Raw genomic sequence first — 18838 nt, forward strand, 5'->3', positions numbered from 1 at the left:
CACTTTCGCCAGATTCATACCAACATAAAGGCAAACCTGAAACAATTCTGGAATAAATCCATAGATATACTATCCCACTTCCATTCTTCAACCTGTCCACAATAACCCAAATAGCTTCACAATTCTTCACCGTCCTCGGCAAACCTGAAACAAAATCCATAGATATACTATCCCACTTCCATTCCGGAATAAATAACGGTTGCATAGCTCCATACGGTTTCTGATGCTCAATCTTCGACTTCTGGCAAGTCAAACAAGCATAGACAAATTCAGATATCTCCTTTTTCATTCCAGGCCACCAAAACAGCTTCTTTAAGTCATGATACATCTTGGTAGCACCAGGATGAATACTCAATCCGCTACGATGTCCCTCCTCAAGAATGTTTCTTCTCAATTCGGCAATATCAGGAACACAAACACGATTACCAAACCTCATTATACCATTCTCGTCGATTCTGAATTCACCTCCTTTATCTTGGTTAATCAAAGTCAACTTATCAACCAACTCTACATCAGTCTTCTGACCCTCTAGAATCTCTTCCAGAATACCACTAGTCAGCTTCAGCATTCCCAACTTAACACTGACAGGAGTGTCTTCGCATACTAAACTCAAATCTCTGAATTGTTCAATTAAATCTAATTCTTTTACCATCAGCATAGACATATGCAAGGACTTCCTACTCAAAGCATCGGCAACCACGTTTGCTTTACCCGGATGGTAGTTCAGCCCAAAATCATAATCCTTAAGGAACTCTAACCATCTTCTCTGTCTCATATTCAGCTCTTTTTGGTCAAAGAGATACTTCAAACTCTTGTGATCACTAAATACTTCAAACCTTGAACCATATAGATAATGCCTCCACAATTTCAACACAAATACCACTGCCGCCAACTCTAAGTCATGAGTCGGATAATTTCTCTCATGCACTTTGAGTTGTCTCGACGCATAAGCGACTACCTGTTGATTCTGCATTAGTACACCTCCTAATCCCAACAACGAAGCATCACAATATACAACAAAAGATTCCGCCGAATTCGGCAAAATCAAGATCGGCGCACTAGTCAACCTCTTCTTCAACTCTTGAAATCCTTCTTCACATTTCGAATACCAGATGAATGCTTGACCCTTCCTAGTCAACTTAGTTAACGGCAACGCTAACTTTGAAAAACCTTCAATGAAATTTCTATAGTAACCCGCAAGACCAAGGAAACTACGGATTTCGGAAACTGACTTCGGAGCTTCCCATTGAGACACTGCTTCTACTTTCGTTGGGTCAACGAAAATACCATCTTTAGAAATTACATGCCCAAGAAAGCTTACTTCACTTAGCCAGAACTCACACTTTGACAGTTTTGCATAAAGTTTCTTTTCCTTCAATAGTTCCAATACCACTCTAAGATGATCTGCATGCTCTTCTTCATTCTTAGAATATATTAAAATATCATCGATAAATACTACTACGAACTGGTCGAGATAGGGGTGAAAAATCCTATTCATATACTCCATGAAAACCCCCGGCGCATTAGTTACTCTAAATGGCATCACTGTATATTCGTAATGGCCATACCTTGTTCTAAATGCCGTCTTCTGAATATCGTCCGTCTTCACCCGAATCTGATGATATCCCGACCTCAAGTCAATTTTGCTGAACACGCTCGCACCAACCAGTTGATCCATTAAATCATCAATCCTCGGCAATGGATACCGATTCTTGATAGTAACTTTATTCAATTGCCTATAATCCACACACAACCTCATTGAGCCTTCTTTCTTCTTCACTAGTAACACCGGTGCACCCCATAGTGAGACACTAGGACGAATAAATTTCTTCTCAAGTAACTCTTCCAATTGACTCTTCAACTCAGTCAATTCCGATGCCGACATACGATAAGGTGCCATCGACACAGGACTAGTTCCAGGAATTAATTCAATAGCAAAATCTACCTCCCTCTCTGGCGGTAATTCTCTTACATCTTCTGGGAAAACTTTTGGAAATTCACATACTACCGGTAAGTCACTACTCACCGCTTTCTTTTTAACTTCCATGGATGCAATCAACATAAACACAACAGCCCCGTCCTTCATTGCTTCGTCCACTTGTCTAGCCGTCATTGCTAAATCCTCAACACTGACATCTTCAGGAAAAATAACCGTCTTCGTGAAACAGTTGATATGAACCCGATTAAATTGCAACCAATTCATGCCCAGGATAACATCGAGTTGTTCCAACGGAAGGCACACTAAGTCCATTCCGAATTCTCTACCAAAAATATCAATTGGACAGTTCAAACAAGCAAACGAAGTAGTCACTGAACCCGACGCAGGAGATTCAATGATCATACTTCCATTAATATCAGATATTTCCAAATTCAGGCGTTTAGCACAATCCAATGAAATAAACGAGTGGGTTGCTCCAGTATCTATTATTGCAATTAAAGGAGTGCCATGGATAAAACACGTACCTTTTATCAACCGATCCTCTGGATTAGTCTCTGAACCAGATAAGGCGAACACCTTACCACCAGCTTGATTCTTCCTCGGCTTAGGACACTTAGGACTAATATGACCTTCTTCCCCGCAGTTGAAACAAGTTACAGTGTTCCCTTTGCATTCGATAGCAATGTGACCTACCTTTCCACATCTATAGCACTTCTTTTCCTCACTTTTGCACTCGTGAATGCGATGTCCAGGTTCTCCACACTTGAAGCACTTAATCGGGGCACTAGAGTCTCCCCCACTAGGTTTCTTCCAACCTCCAGCTTTCTGGTTACCCTTACCATATGGCTTACCACAATCCACATGCTTTTCCCCTTTCCTGTCGACTAACTCGCGAGAGTGTGACGACTTCAGTTTAATATTGTCCTCTTCAAAGATTCGGCTGCAGTGAACCAAATCGACAAACCTGCGAATCCTCTGGTATCTGATACCCTGTTTAATCTCATCACGGAGACCATTTTCAAACTTAACACACTTCGAGAACTCGCTAGCCTCATCATTATTGTAGTGGACATAATACTTTGCCAGTTCAACAAACTTGGACGCATACTCTAGCACGGTCATGTTACCTTGTGTCAGCTCAAAAAATTCAATCTCCTTCCTGCCTCTAACATCCTCAGGAAAGTACCTCCGTAAGAATTCTCTCTTGAACACAGCCCAAGTGATTGCAACACCTGCAGCTTGCAGTTCGTCCCTACTAGCCATCCACCAATCATCAGCTTCTTCAGACAGCATGTGAGTACCATATCTCACCTTCAGATTTTCGTCACAATCAATCACCCGGAAGATCCTTTCAATTTCCTTTAGCCACTTCTGGGCGCCTTCGGAATCGTGAGTGCCTTTGAACAACGGAGGGTTGTTCCTCTGAAAACTGTTCAGCTGCCTGTCAGCACCAATACCAGCTCCATTGGCATTCCCTCCTAACACACCAGCAATCATACCGAGAGCCTCAGCAATCGCGTCGTCGTTTCTCCCTCCTCTTCCGGCCATTGTTCTGCTAAGTATAAAACAATATTTATTAGAACAAGAAGTATCGACAATGTCAATCTTACACTAATCGCATACGAGGTATTAACCGACACTAAGACTCTGACTCAAACGACCGACTATGCTCTGATACCACTATTGTAACACCCTTCTAATACCCCGCATAATATTAAACAATAATCAGAGTAAAACATGAAAAGGGCATTACAACTTCCATATAATTAAAATAATACTCATGTCATGCCATAAAAAGGAACGTTAAACTCAAATATCATTCAGATCGTCATGTCAACACAGCGGAAATATGTTTAACATCTGAACAATGCAACATCCAAAGTCATAGGCTTAAAACACCACCATAATAAAATACTGAAATAAAAGAGTTCCACAAATAACTCTAAACAACGTCCCTATTGTTACACGACCAGAGCATGACACAGACCCAACTGACTCTAACGAATTACTTGACGAGCTAATCCTCACCAAGTACAAGAGCTACTCCTCAATCTGAAAAATAACAACAGTAAGGGTGAGTCTCATTCACATTTAACTAATGTTATAAGATATAGATAATAAAATATCGTTTCACATGCCATTCACCCAATCACAGTCACGATCATATTCAAACCATACAATCAGTAAACAAACAACCAATCAACACATATTATAACATTGGACAAACTTCCATTCATGTTATAATAGCACAAACAGCCTAATGCAATGCAACTACATGCATGTGGTACCAAAATCTGGGATAACCCAACTCACCGACCCACCATCGTCAAGGATACGGTAACACCCACTCACTAATTCCACACAATGGGAATTAGCTACCACTGATCCACCATCGTCAAGGACCAGCCACATAATGATTATGAATGCATGCATCAACCATAACATGCTCATCACCCACATAAATCGACCAAATGTCATAACCATCAATTACAATAGTAATAGCCACACACAATCATATTATTCCAACCATAGTAAAACACGTAATTTATACCGACCATACTTGTATAACAAACACCGGTTACAACCACCACATCATTTTATTATATAAATTATTTGATTAGCTTCACTATACTCGAAACGGCACCAAAATCCGGCTTACAGTTCAAATGTTACACCTCTTTAAACTTTTCAAAACCGCCTGTCGCAAACAACCAACAGCACGCGGCGCCACACACAGTTCGCGGCGCGGAACAAATAGGAACTACGCCTTCGCGGCGCTAACAAAGGTTCGCGGCGCGGAACGAGAAGGAACTACGCCTTCGCGGCGCAAATAAAGGTTCGCGGCGCGTACTGAACACAACCAAACTTCCTGGCTTTCTGCCAAGCAGTTCGCGGCGCCAACTACTAGACGCGGCGCCAACTGGCGGTTACCAGAACTCCGAATCGCAGAAAACAGCCTGCGATTTTGCCCTTCCTTCACCAAGTCATTACCAAACCAATCCCATTCCAACCAGATTTCGCATACGGTGAAACAAACACAGATTATAACACATCATAATACATTTAAATCATCCAATTAACACCATACATGATCAACACAATCATTATCAATCAATTCTCCCAAAACCTAACATTTCTACAACCTAAGCATAACTCAATTGGTACGATTAACATGATCAATTCTATCATACTACCTATAACCCCATAATAGAAGATAAACGGAAGAGTCCCCCCTTACCTGAAGGTTGATTCTTCGCTCTCCCTCTTGTCGCACTTCTCCGCTCCTCTTCCCTTTTCACGTTCAGATTCTTTTCCAAAATGCTGTAACCTTCTCTATTCCACAACTCCTTCTATTTTATTAAAAATGAAATAAAATTATTTTAATTAGGAATAGGGCCTACCAATGCACCCCCTTCCTTACTAACCACAACTCAAGCCCAATTGCTTAAGTCCTCATAATCTTCCATAAATCCAAATAATTCCCCATAATTCAATTAAATTATGAAAATAAATGGAGTGTTACAAAAACAAATTATAAAAAAAACAACTAATCAAATGGGCTGAAAAAGAAAGAAAGGGTTGTGCAAGAAGAAAGTCGGTTGGGCTGATATAAGGGAGACCCATATCATTTTGAAAACTAGCACAGGGGGTAAATCGCAGGGAGGAGGGTGTATAAAGTAAACCGAGTGGGCCAAAGACTGATCCAAGCCTAAATCACACTAGAAGCAAATGAAACCCTAACCTAAAGACAAAAGGTCTGCTCCCTCTCATCATCTCCTCACGGCCCTTGTCTCCCGAAATCACTCTCTCACTCTGAATGATCAACAACAAAAATAAAAACAACTCACCTTTCTCAGATCAAACTCAAACACACTCTAGCTCTCACCTAAACCAACCCTCAGTTATCTCTATATTTCACTCTTATCGATTCTCATCTCAAACCAACAAGAACGCACCACAATCATTAACCGTGTTTAAACCAAAAGAGATTCTATAGTTTACGCACAATAATAAAGATCAAGCATAGCATATGAAACGATAACACGCGCGAAATTCAAACATTCATCAGCAGCAAAAATTGGAAAAAAATGATCTAAAAAGACAAACAAAAGTGAAGAATTTCCGAAAAAATACCAACTCCGAATGTTCTCAAAAGTGAAGATTTCCACGGTAACTCCTCTTCTACCTTGCTTAAATGCTCTCAGTTCCTTTTCTACGACTTCCTCTGCTCGTGAATGGCTCCCTGTGTGAATTTATGTCCGCGTCAGTGTTGCGAATGGTTGTTGGGAGTGAAGGTTTGAAGGGTTTGTCGTAGATGCTGAAGATGTTGAATGGTTTAGATTCTGAGTTGTTGTTGTTATGCGGTTGTGATGATTTGAAGATGATGTTAAAAGATTGAATGGATGGTTATTGATTGTAAGGAGTGTTTGAGAAGTTTATGGTTTCTGGGCAGAGTTTTATGTGTTGATGTTGTGAGGTTGGTTGAATCAAGGTGAAGTGATGAGATGATGAAACAGAGTTTTTTTCGTTGTGGCTCCCCCCACTTGTTTGTTTTTTTCTTCCATTTTGACATAAACAAATAAAATACACTAATAACAATAACAATAATAATAACAAAAAATGTTAATAATAATAATAATAAAAAATAAAAATTAATCTAAAATAAATTTAAACTAAAAATAAAAAATGATATTAAAACTAAAAAGATTAACCTAATTTAAATCTAGACTAGAAATAAAAATAGTATTAAAGTCTAAAAATTAATCTAAATTAAACCTAAACTAAAAAATAATAAAATAATATAAAAATTAAATTTAATCTAAACTATCTAAGCTATTTTTGTTGACTTTAATAAAAGAGTCAATTTTCAAGTTATGCGGGAAAAAAATGCAATCAATGAATGCACACTAAATGCGAATGCGATATTATCAAATGAACGAAATAGGTGGGTCAAAAATTGGGGTGCGACACATAACATACTTAAAAACATCACCGAATCACGATGAACAACTCATCTCAACACCACATCACCTAATAAGTATGTACATGTTTTCAATATCATTCAAATAGTCATGCATTCATCACAATCATATTAATAATCACAACCATTTCAGGATCACATCAAATACATTGTCACACCTATCTCATATGCACACAATGTTCAATTCTCATTAAGTAATTAAATTGAGTTTTAAAGAAATAAAGTCGGACACCGCCCATATTCATCATTCATCATATAAAACATTTAATTACTTGCACAACACCCAAAACGGCACTAAGAAAGGATTCACGGATCAAAAGATACGTCATTTTAAAGTTTTAGAAAAATTCTCGTTCAGCAAGGTTCGCTCAGCGACGCAAGGCAGAAGCGAATTCCTTGAGACCTCCGCTCAGCTGACCTCTAGCGATGTCAAACAAAAGCGAACTACGTTGGGACCTCCGCTCATCGGACCTGCAATTTCAGCAATTCTTAGGTCTGCGACAGACCCTGCGATTCCACCTAATTTCAGTCCAAAATCGACCCCAGACATCACATACAGGCATATAATCATCATACATTCAATCATACACCACAAACCATCATTTAAACTCATTATTAACCAAATAGTTCACACAATCATCATCAATTCAATCCAAATTATAACACCCTAACCTAACAATCCCAATGTCTAATTGAACCAAACCATACATCAATCTACCTATTACCTAAGACCACATAAGAGATACTAAAAGGAAGAGTCCCCCCTTACCTTCTATTATTTTCACGTTTGATCTTCGGTCTTCCCCTTTCTAAAGCTCTTCAGTTATTTTCACGTTCTTTCTCTTCTCCCAATTGCTGTAACCCTCCTCTTACACAATTTCCTTCTATTTTATGAGAAATAGAATAACTTTGGTTAATGGGCCTAACAAGTTAACACCTCCCTTTCTCACTAACCACAACACAGCCCAATAACTATTTTCCAATATTTCTCAATATTCCTCATAAAATCAATTATTCCAATTAAATAATTTTCCTACTTAAATTAAATAATTAGGAATAATTTTCGGGGTGTTACATAGTGATTAAGTGAGAAGTGTAAACTAGGACTGTTTAGCTTCGAATTGATACTATCGTATATTGGTTTCATCCCTGGCTTGGTGGCCCCCAGAGTAGGAAGGATGGTTCCGAACTGGGTAAACATATCGATGTGTGCTTTACTTTCTGCATTGTTATTATCGCTCCTATCGAACTTATTCACAACAGTTAACGTGCTCAGATATTGTATCGTGACATCTCATTCGACATCACATATCTGATACCAGAATTTCAATTGGTATCAGAGTGGGCACTCTGCTCTGCATCTGGGTGAGATCTAGGGAGGTTACTTTCTGGTACGATGGACAAGGAAGTTGGATTTCTGAATAGACCACCTATTCCAGATGGAAGCAATTATGACTATTGGAAACCTTGCATGGTGGCCTTCTTGAAATCCATAGATATCCGGGTTTGGAAGGCAGTTTTGAAAGGATGGAAACATGCTGTTATTGTGGGAGCAAATAAACAACCCACAAATGTGCTAAAGCCTGGGGTACATTGGGACAAAGAAGACGATGAACTGGCGCTTGCCAATTCTAAGGCTCTAAATGCCATATTCAATGGAATTGACAAGAACATCTTTAGGCTGGTGAACACATGTGAAGTAGCCAAAGTTGCATGGGAGATCCTTAGAACAACACATGAAGGCACCACTAAAGTAAAGATGTCGAGACTTCAGCTGTTAACCACTCAATTGAGAATCAAAGGATGAAAGAGGATGAAAGTATTCATGACTTTCACATGAATGTTTTGGAGATAGAAAATGCGTCTAGTGCATTAGGAGAAAAGATTCCTGAAGAAAAATTGGTGAGAAAGATGCTCAGGTCTCTTCCCAAAAGATTTGATATGAAGGTGACTGCTATCGAAGAATCTCAAGACATTAATCGGATGAGATTGGTTGACCTAGTAGGATCTCTTCAGACGTTTGAGTTAAGAATCAATGATAGTGCCGGAAAGAAGAACAAAAGCATAGCTTTTGCTGCCAATATTGAAGTTGGTATGGAGGAATGTGATTTGGATTCAGATGAAGGAATTTCCAATGCTATAGTCTTGCTTGGGAGACAATTCAACAGGGTAGTGAAGTAGATGGGCAGAAATCCAAGATCAAATGTGAAGAACATCCCATCTGACACCCAGAAGTCAAATGACCTTGGAAGAAAAAGAACTGAAGAACAGGTCATTCAAGTGAAAGGGGTATAGTGTCATGAATGTGGAGGATTCTGCCACATCAGATCTGAATGTCCTACATATATCAAAAGACGAAAGAAGATCCTATCTGTAACTTGGTCTGAGGAGGAGTCTAAAAGTGACTCTGAAGAAGAATCTGCCAAATATGTGAAGGCATCGACAAGCATGAGCTCGTCCAACAAAGACTTCAGTAATGAAGAACAACTTCTTCATAAATTGGCAACATCTTACAAAGAACTATGTCTCAAAAACACTGAAGCACACCAGCTGAAGGCAGAAAATAAGAATCGTCTAGAATGAAGGATATAAAAACACTTAGAAAGGGGGGGTTTGAATAAGTGTGACTTTAAAAACTCTTAAGATAAAAACAATTGCACAATGATTTTTATCCTGGTTCGTTGTTAACGAAACTACTCCAGTCCACCCCCTTAGAGTGATTTACCTCACCTGAGGATTTAATCCACTAATCAATCTTGATTACAATGGTTTTCCACTTAGATACCTTCTAAGTCTTCTAGACTATTCTGATCACAACTTGATCACTCTAGGAAATCAATGCTTAGATACCCTCTAAGACTTCTAGAGAATCTGATCACAACTTGATCTCCTCTAGTTCTTTACAAATGAATGTAAACAAATTCTTACAAGAGTTACAATGCTTCTTAATAAGCTATAATCACAACTGTGATTTTTCTCTTAAATTTAAGCTTAATCTCACTAAGATATTACAACAGTAATGAAGTGAGGTTGAAGATGAAGTTTTGAGAGCTTTTCACTTTGACAGCGTTTCTGTATGTTTGCGTAGAGTATTGTATTCAGCTTCTCATCAGAACTTCTATTTATAGGCGTTTTGAGAATATGACCGTTGGGAGCATTTAATGCGTTGCGTGATCCGTACAGCATTGCATTTAATGTTTCACTCTTTTGTCAACTACCTCGAGCCTTGCTTTTCCTGCTTTAACTGACTTTGCCTTTAATAGCTTCCAACGTTCCTTTTGTCAGTCAATGTAGCCTGCCATCTTGTACCTGCTTCTGATCTGATGTTTGTAGATACAACGTTTGAATATATCAGAGTCAAACAGCTTGGTGCAGAGCATCTTCTTGTCTTCTGACTTTGAAGTGCTTCAAGCGTGATACCATGAGAACTTCAGTGCTTCTGCTTCTGATCTCAAGTTCTTCTGATGCTTCAATAGACCATGTTCTGATTCTGCTTGACCATCTTCTGATGTCTTGCGAGAGCATGTTCTGATGTTGCATGTTGAACCTTCTGAGTCAATGCTTCTTGCGCTGATTTTGTGCATACTCTTTATATATTTCCTGAAATGGAAATTGCATAGGATTAGAGTACCACATTGTCTTAAGCAAAATTCATATACATTGTTATCATCAAAACTAAGAATATTGATCAGAACAATTATTGTTCTACCAATCTCCCCCTTTTTGATGATGACAAAAACATATATAATTGATATGAATTTGCAATCAGAATCACAGATGACCAAAGACAATTACACAATTATAGCATAAGCATATAAACATGGTGTGTGAATATGTCTCCCCCTGAGATCAACAATCTCCCCCTGAGATTAACAATCTCCCCTGAAATAAATACTGGAAGAATTTAAAAATAAAAGACTTCCCTGAGTATTTTCCATTTCAGTTGAGACGTTCACATTTGCTTAAACTTCAGAACATTCAGAGCTTCTGCTTCTTGCTTCCATAGGACAGCTTCAGAGCTTTGAATTTTTTCTTGAATCATTGCATGCTTTGATTGTATCAGAACATTCTTGAATGTACTAGAGCATCATCAGAGCATCTTTACATCCTGAAATGTTTCAGAACAAACTATACGACAAAAGTCAGAGCATGAATGAGTCAGAATCATTCTTTTAAGAAGGAACATGTATCAGAGCAACAACTCTGGTAAGTTCTTAAAAGAAATATATATCAGAACATATAAGGGATAAGAATGTGTTAGATCATATTCTGCCATGAGAATATCAGAACATTCTTCCTTCTTGCTTCTGATCTTGAAGCTTCACAGCACTAAGCTTGCTTCAATTTCCATGAGCATGTTTCTTTACAGAATTGCTTTTCCCCATGTCTTTGCTTCTCATGTTGAGCTTTTTCAGAATGACTTCAATCCTGCAAAAATCTCAAAGACATAGAACTTGCAAATATTGTTAGGAATGTTGAGACTTACTCCCAGCAACTGACATAATAAATCAAATCAATTATCACGTTTTCTCCCCCCTTTTTGTCATAACATCAAAAAGTATAAAAGATTCAAATGAAAAACAAACAATATGAGAGAAGAAGATAATATTTCATTTATTCAACAAAATATCAGAAGATACAGAAGGAGATGCAAGAAACAGATGCAAGAAACAAGAGACAGCTAAGACCAAAGGACTACGACTAGCCTAGCTTAGAAACTATCTTGGCCAGAAGGTCTTGAATCTCAGAGGTGCTTTCAGTCTGCTTCTTCATGAAGGTTTTGAATTCCTCATGCGTTTCCTCATGCTTATCCAACCGAGAAGTTAGAGCATCTTGGTTCTGTTGAAGAGCCTTGATAGCGTTCACCAGAACAGAAGGTCCAGCAGAAGAAGCTTCACAGCTATCGATCAGAGGGATAAAATTTCCAACAGAAGCATCTATCATGAGAATCTCATCTTGATTTTCCTCAGCAGGAAGTTTCTCAGCAGGATGATTCTCATCAACTTGTTTCTCAGCATCAGCTTCTATCATAGAAGCATCTTCAGAATATTCTTGAGTAGGGATCTCAGAATCTTCATTTTCCAAAGCCTTAAGAATCTCAGCCAGATTCTTTGGAAGAATGGGAGCAGCAACTTCTGAAGGATATTCAACTTCTGGATATACCATATCTGGTGCTTTCTCATAGGGATTCTCCCTTAGCCAGTTGAATATAGACTGAAAGTCTCCAGTCAGAACAGAATATGGGGGCTTCCACACAACCATGGCAAGACAAGGCTCATCTTCCAACTCGTCTACGAACTTCTTCTCCTCAAGAGATCTCCAATTTCTGATGGGATGATAGTACCTACCATCATCAGCTTCCAAAATACAACAAGAAGAACCAGATGCTTCAGCCACGCATCTCCTCTGGATGTTCATAGCATCAACTTGAAAATCCCTTCTAAAGATTCTCCATAATCTCCGAGTAGCAGCTTGATCCAGCTTGGAGTCATAAGCAGCTCTCAAGGTTTCCATCCTCTTTATGAAAATAAGCTTAAACAGCTCAAAGTCAACATCAATAGGTGGTTCAGGAGGGTTGAAGGTGAATTTATTGTCAGGATACATGAGGCAGTAGGGTTCGGATTTTCTTGAGGGTAAAGAATGGGTTAGAGAATGAGTAGAATCTATGGTGAAAGTGGATGAAGATGGAATATTAGAAGGTGTTGGGGGAATGGTATTTAGTAGTTCAGGGTTCAGAATATGGGTAGAAGGAGGTGGTTGAAAACTGTTTGAGGAGGGGGAAGAATTTTGGGGTTCAGAAGATGGAGGCTTTTTCTGAGAGGAACGAGCAACATTCAATGGACGGAAAGATTCCCTGATGCGCTTCTCACGATATTCTTTGGAATTTACCTTGAGAGGGTCATAGGGCATCTTTGGCTTCTTAGCTGGCTTGGATTCTGCTTTTGAAGCTTTTCTTTTTAATCTCTTTTCTTTCTTCTTCTGTTCTTTCTTCTTTAACTCAGCCAGAGATGGAAGAGTTCGTCCTCTGATCCACGCAGGATCAACAGAAGATTGAGCAATGACACAGTTCTTCAAATAACGCTTAACAGATTTGTCAAGCTCTTCTTTAAACAGTTGTGAAAAGCCCTCGACAAGAGTTCTTCTGGTCAGAATATCTGGAAATATTCTTGGAACAGAAGTTACCTTCTCAATCAGAAGCATCCTTTGAAGATCAAAGGCATTCAGAACATGTCCTTGAATGACAGTAAAGAACTTGGGCGTACCAACAGCTTTAAGAACATCCATCAAGTCACTCTCTACAGGAATATCTGAGATCATTCTAGCAAGAGGAATAGTGTTCTTCTTGAAATCAAGATACTTCTTGTGTTCTTCATCTCTTGATTCTTCAATATTTGTCTTCAAATGTTGAAAAAGAATGTTTGAGAGATTAACCTGAGTACCATTTCCAATGCAATAAAGTGCATACTTCTAATCCTGGTTCACATAAGTAGCAGCCATAGATCTCTTTCTATGATAAAGAGTTCCCAGAAGAATTTCAGCCCACACTCTGTAGACAGGCTTCAACGAAGTAGTTTGATTTGGTGAAGATCTGAAAGCAGCTAATTCCCTATCAACTTTCTCCCAATCAACTCTACCAGGAAGAGCACATGTGATTCCTTCTGAATCATCAAGGCTATAGAGCTTCCTAATCATTTTCTCAGTCACAACAACTTCATGCCCTAGAACAAAGAAGATGATAGCAGTTGGAGTAACTGTTGCATACGTCCAGAAATCCACTACCAAGAGTGGATAAACTGGTCCAACCAATCTTTCAAAATAAGTTGACCAATCCCGAGTCAACATTGCATCTTTGATTTTGAAACCGTGTTCTAACAGGCATTCATAATCCACCATTGTTTCACACAAGACTTCAAGTTCGCCATACGGAATGGAACATGTCTTCAGAGGACTACAACCATATTTGCGTTGAACAAGATGTGCTGAAGACATTTTTGGTTTAGCACTTGTAGATGAAAGCATGAATAACTTCTGAGATTCGGTTTAAAACTAGGGTTTATGCAATCAAGGAGAAAGAGAGAGATGAACGAAAGAGACAATGAATGAGGAGAGAGAATGTAAAGAGATGAATGGATATGAAGATGAGTTTAAATAGAAACGGATTTGAAATGAAATGCAATGTGTGTTTGAATGAATATGATTACGGAAAAACATAGAATCAATTGCATTTAATGAGAAATGATGTTAGGAGAGATAATGTAATATTTGAAATGATTTGCACAGTTACCTAGGGCGGCGTCTCCTCAACTGCACCCGTGCTTGTCCAAATAGTGTGAACACGTGTTCAACATCTGGAAAGCTGGTGACAGCTATTTTGCTTTAAAAGAACTTCTAAATCAACTTAGATAATGAAATGTTAGTAATAACAGAATAAGAGCTTCTAATTGATCAGAGTCAGAACTTCTTATAAGAAGATAAAACAAAATCATTTCAGAACTAACCCATACATCAGAACTTCTCATCTTCTTATTCTGGGCATAAATCCATACTGGTATTCTTCAGAATGAACTTAAACCTATCTTCAGCAAGGGGTTTTGTAAAGATATCAACCCATTGATGGTCTGTATCAACAAAGTTCAAAGATAGAACACCCTTCTGAACATAGTCCCTAATGAAATGATGTTTGATCTCAATATGTTTAGCTTTAGAATGTAAGATAGGATTCTTAGATAAACATATGGCAGAAGTATTATCATAAAAGATAGGAATGTTACTCTCATATATCTGATAATCTTCTAGCTGACTCTTCATCCAGAGCATCTGTGTACTACATCCAGCAGCAGCAACATATTCTGCTTCTGTAGTAGAGAGCAATGGTAGCTTGCTTCTTGCTGTACCAGGAGATCAAATGACTTCCAAGAAATTGACAACTTCCAGAAGTACTCTTTCTTTCAATTCTATCTCCAGCGTAATCAACATCACAATATCCTACTAAGTTGTACTCTTTAGATCTTCTATAGACTAAACCAACATTAGTAGTACCTTTCAGATACCTCAGAATTCTCTTAACAGCTGTTAAGTGAGATTCTCTAGGATCTGATTGGAATCTTGCACACAGACAAACACTGAATAAAATATTAGGTCTAGAAGCAATAAGATATAAAAGAGATCCTATCATACCTCTGTACCACTTCTGATCTACCTTCTTACTTACCTCATCCTTACCTAGGATACACGTTGGATGCATAGGAGTCTTTGCTTCTTTGCTTTCAGAAAGATTAAACTTCTTCAGAAGTTCTTTCACATACTTGGTTTGGTGAACATACGTTCCTTCTGATGTTTGATTGATCTGGATCCCAAGGAAGTACTTGAGTTCTCCCATCATGCTCATTTCAAACTCAGCCTGCATAGACTTAACAAACTCCTTTCCAAGTGTAGCATTAGATGTTCCAAATATAATATCATCAACATAAATTTGGAAAATAAGAAGATCCTTTTTAAAGGTTTTACAAAAGAGAGTAGTATCGACTTTTCCTCTAGTGAAACCATTATCCAGAAGGAAAGAACTTAAGCTTTCATACCAAGCTCTAGGAGCTTGCTTCAATCCGTATAATGATTTCTTTAGTTTAAAAACATGATTTGGAGACTTAGAGTCTTCAAAACAAGGAGGTTGGTGGACATAGACTTCCTCATCTATATAACCATTTAAGAAGGCACTCTTAACATCCATCTGATATAGAGTGATGTTATGTTGAGTGGCAAAAGAAATCAATAAGCGAATAGATTCTAACCTGGCCACTGGTGCAAAGGTTTCTGTATAGTCTATGCCTTCTTACTGACTATAACCCTGAGGAACCAGTCTGGTTTTGTTTCTTACAACTTCTCCCTTTTCGCTTAGCTAGTTTCTGAAGACCCACTTTGTACCAATGATGTTAAATCCTTTTGGTCTAGGAACAAGATCCCATACATCATTCCTTGTAAACTGATTTAGTTCTTCTTGCATGGCAATTATCCAGTCTGCATCTTCTAGAGCTTGATCAACAGAAGTTGGCTCGATCAAAGAAACAAGACCTAATTGACATTCTGCATTGTTCTTAAGGAATGATCTTGTTCTGATAGGATCATCCTTCTTTCCAAGAATGACATCTTCTGAGTGAGCAGATGTGAGTCTAGAAGATCTTTTGACTGTTGGCTCTTCAGAAATTTTGAGATTCTCTAAAGATGCAACAACTTGTTCTTCTGATCCTTTGCTTGTGAGATCTTCAGCTTCTGATACTTTGCTTCTTGGTTCTTCAGCTTCTGAAATTGAGATATCTATATCTGCAAAATTCTCAAACTGCTTTGGCTTTTCAAAACCAAGCTTATCATCAAATCTGATATTGATTGATTCTTCTACAACCAATGTTTCAGTATTGTATACTCTGTAGCCTTTAGAGCATTCAGAATATCCAAGAAGGAAACACTTCTGTACCTTAGAATCAAACTTACCAAGATGATCTTTAGTATTAAGAATGAAACAAACACATCCAAAAGGATGAAAATATGAAATGTTGGGCTTTCTGTTCTTCCACAATTCATAAGGAGTCTTATTAAGAATAGGTCTTATAGAGATTCTATTCTGAATATAGCATGCAGTGTTTATTGCTTCTGCCCATAAATGCTTAGCCATATTGGTTTCATTGATCATGGTTCTGGCCATTTCTTGTAGAGTCCTATTCTTTCGCTCTACAACTCCATTTTGTTGTGGAGTTCTAGGGCAAGAGAAATCATGGGCAATACCATTTTCTTTGAAGAACTCCTCAAAGAATCTGTTCTCAAATTCGCCACCATGATCACTTCTGACCTTTATGATTTTGCACTCCTTCTCAGATTGAATCTGAGTGCAGAATTCAAAGAACACTGAATGAGACTCATCCTTGTGTTTTAAGAACTTTACCCATGTCCAGCGACTATAATCATCTACGATGACTAATCCATATTTCTTCCCTCTGACAGATGCTGTTTTGACTGGGCCAAACAGATCAATGTGCAGAAGTTCTAGCGGCCTAGAGGAAGAAACAAGATTCTTAGACTTGAATGCAGTTTGGAAAACTTTCCCTTCTGACATGCTTCGCAAAGAGCATCTGATTTATATTTCAGATTTGGGAGACCTCTGACCAGATTTAGTTTGTTAATATGAGAAATCTTTCTCAAACTAGCATGGCCTAATCTTCTGTGCCAGACCCATTGCTCTTCACTAAAAGACATAAGACAAGTTACCTTCTGATTCTTAAGATCTTGAAGATCAATCTTGTAAATGTTGTTCTTTCTCTTGCCTGTAAATAGGATTGAGCCATCCTTCTGACTTACAGCCTTGCAAGACTTTTGATTGAAGATTATGTCATAACCATTGTCACTTAATTGACTTATGGACAACAAGTTATGAGCTAATCCATCTACCAGAAGAACATTAGTTATAGAAGGAGAGTTACCAGTACTTATGGTTCCTGAGCCGATTATCTTGCCCTTTTGATCTCCTCCAAACTTAACTTCTCCAGCAGATTTAAGCACCAGGTCTTGGAACATAGACCTTCTTCCCGTCATGTGTCGAGAGCACCCAGAGTCCAGGTACCATGACATGCTCTCCTTTGTCTTCTTTGCAGCCAAGGATATCTGCAACGGGAATAATCTTTTCCTTAGGTACCCACATTTTCTTGGGTCCTTTCTTGTTAGTTCTTCACAAGTTCTGATGGAAATTGGGTTTAGCATTATAAACAACAAGAGGTATAGCATGATATTCCTTATTCTGAGTTACATGATATTTTCTAGGTTGTGTCACATGCTTCTTAGTGTGTGTAATGTGAAAACTTTTGGCATGTGATGTGAGCCTAATATCATGGGAGTGGCCATACTTGAACTGATCATACAATGGCTTGTATGTGATTTTCATATCATCAACAGGTTCAAGTTTGTATGGGGTATCACCCTCATAACCAATGCCAACTCTCTTGTTTCCAGAAACAACATATATCATTGAAGCAAGATGACTTCTGCCAATACTTCTAGATAAGAACTTTCTAAAGCTCAAGTCATATTCTTTCAAAATATGGTTCAGACTAGGAATGGACTTTTCTGAGTCAGAAGGAGATCCAATATATTTGGATAATTTTAAAACTTTTTCCTTCAGTTCAGAATTTTCCTCTTCCAGCTTCTTAGTTTCAGAATCAAATAACTTTTTCAGCTTTTTGTATTTGATACTGAGATGAGCCTTGAGTTCCAGAAGTTCTGTTAAACTGGAAACTAACTCTTCTCTGATTCTGATGTAGATTCTGATCCATCACCAACTGTGGCCATCAGTGCAATGTTTGCCTGCTTGCCTTCAGAGTCTGATTCTGATTTTGATGAATTTGAATCATCCCACGTTGCCATAAGACCTTTCTTCTTATGAAACTTCTTCTTGGGCTTCTCCTTCTGAAGTTTTGGACACTCACTCTTGTAGTGACCTGGCTCATTGCACTCAAAGCAAGTGACCTTCTTCTTGTCATATCTTCTTCTTCCAGAAGATTCTCCTTTTTCAAGCTTCTTAGAACTTTTGAAGTTCTTGAACTTCCTATGCTTGCTCTTCTAGAGTTGGTTTACCCTTCTGGAGATCATGGACAGTTCATCTTCTTCTTCTGATTCTGATTCTTCAGAATCTTCTTCTTCAGCCTGAAAAGCGTTAGTGCATTTTTTATAATTAGATTTTAATGCAATAGACTTACCTTTCTTCTGAGGTTCATTTGCATCCAGCTCTATTTCATGGCTTCTTAAAGCGCTGATCAGCTTTTCCAAAGAGACTTCATTCATATCCTTTGCTATCTTGAGAGCAGTCACCATTGGGCCCCATCTTCTGGGAAAGCTTCTGATGATCTTCTTGACATGATCAGCTTTAGTATATCCCT

This window comes from Vicia villosa, linkage group LG1, assembly GCF_029867415.1.
Source record: "Vicia villosa cultivar HV-30 ecotype Madison, WI linkage group LG1, Vvil1.0, whole genome shotgun sequence".
Taxonomy (NCBI): domain Eukaryota; kingdom Viridiplantae; phylum Streptophyta; class Magnoliopsida; order Fabales; family Fabaceae; genus Vicia; species Vicia villosa.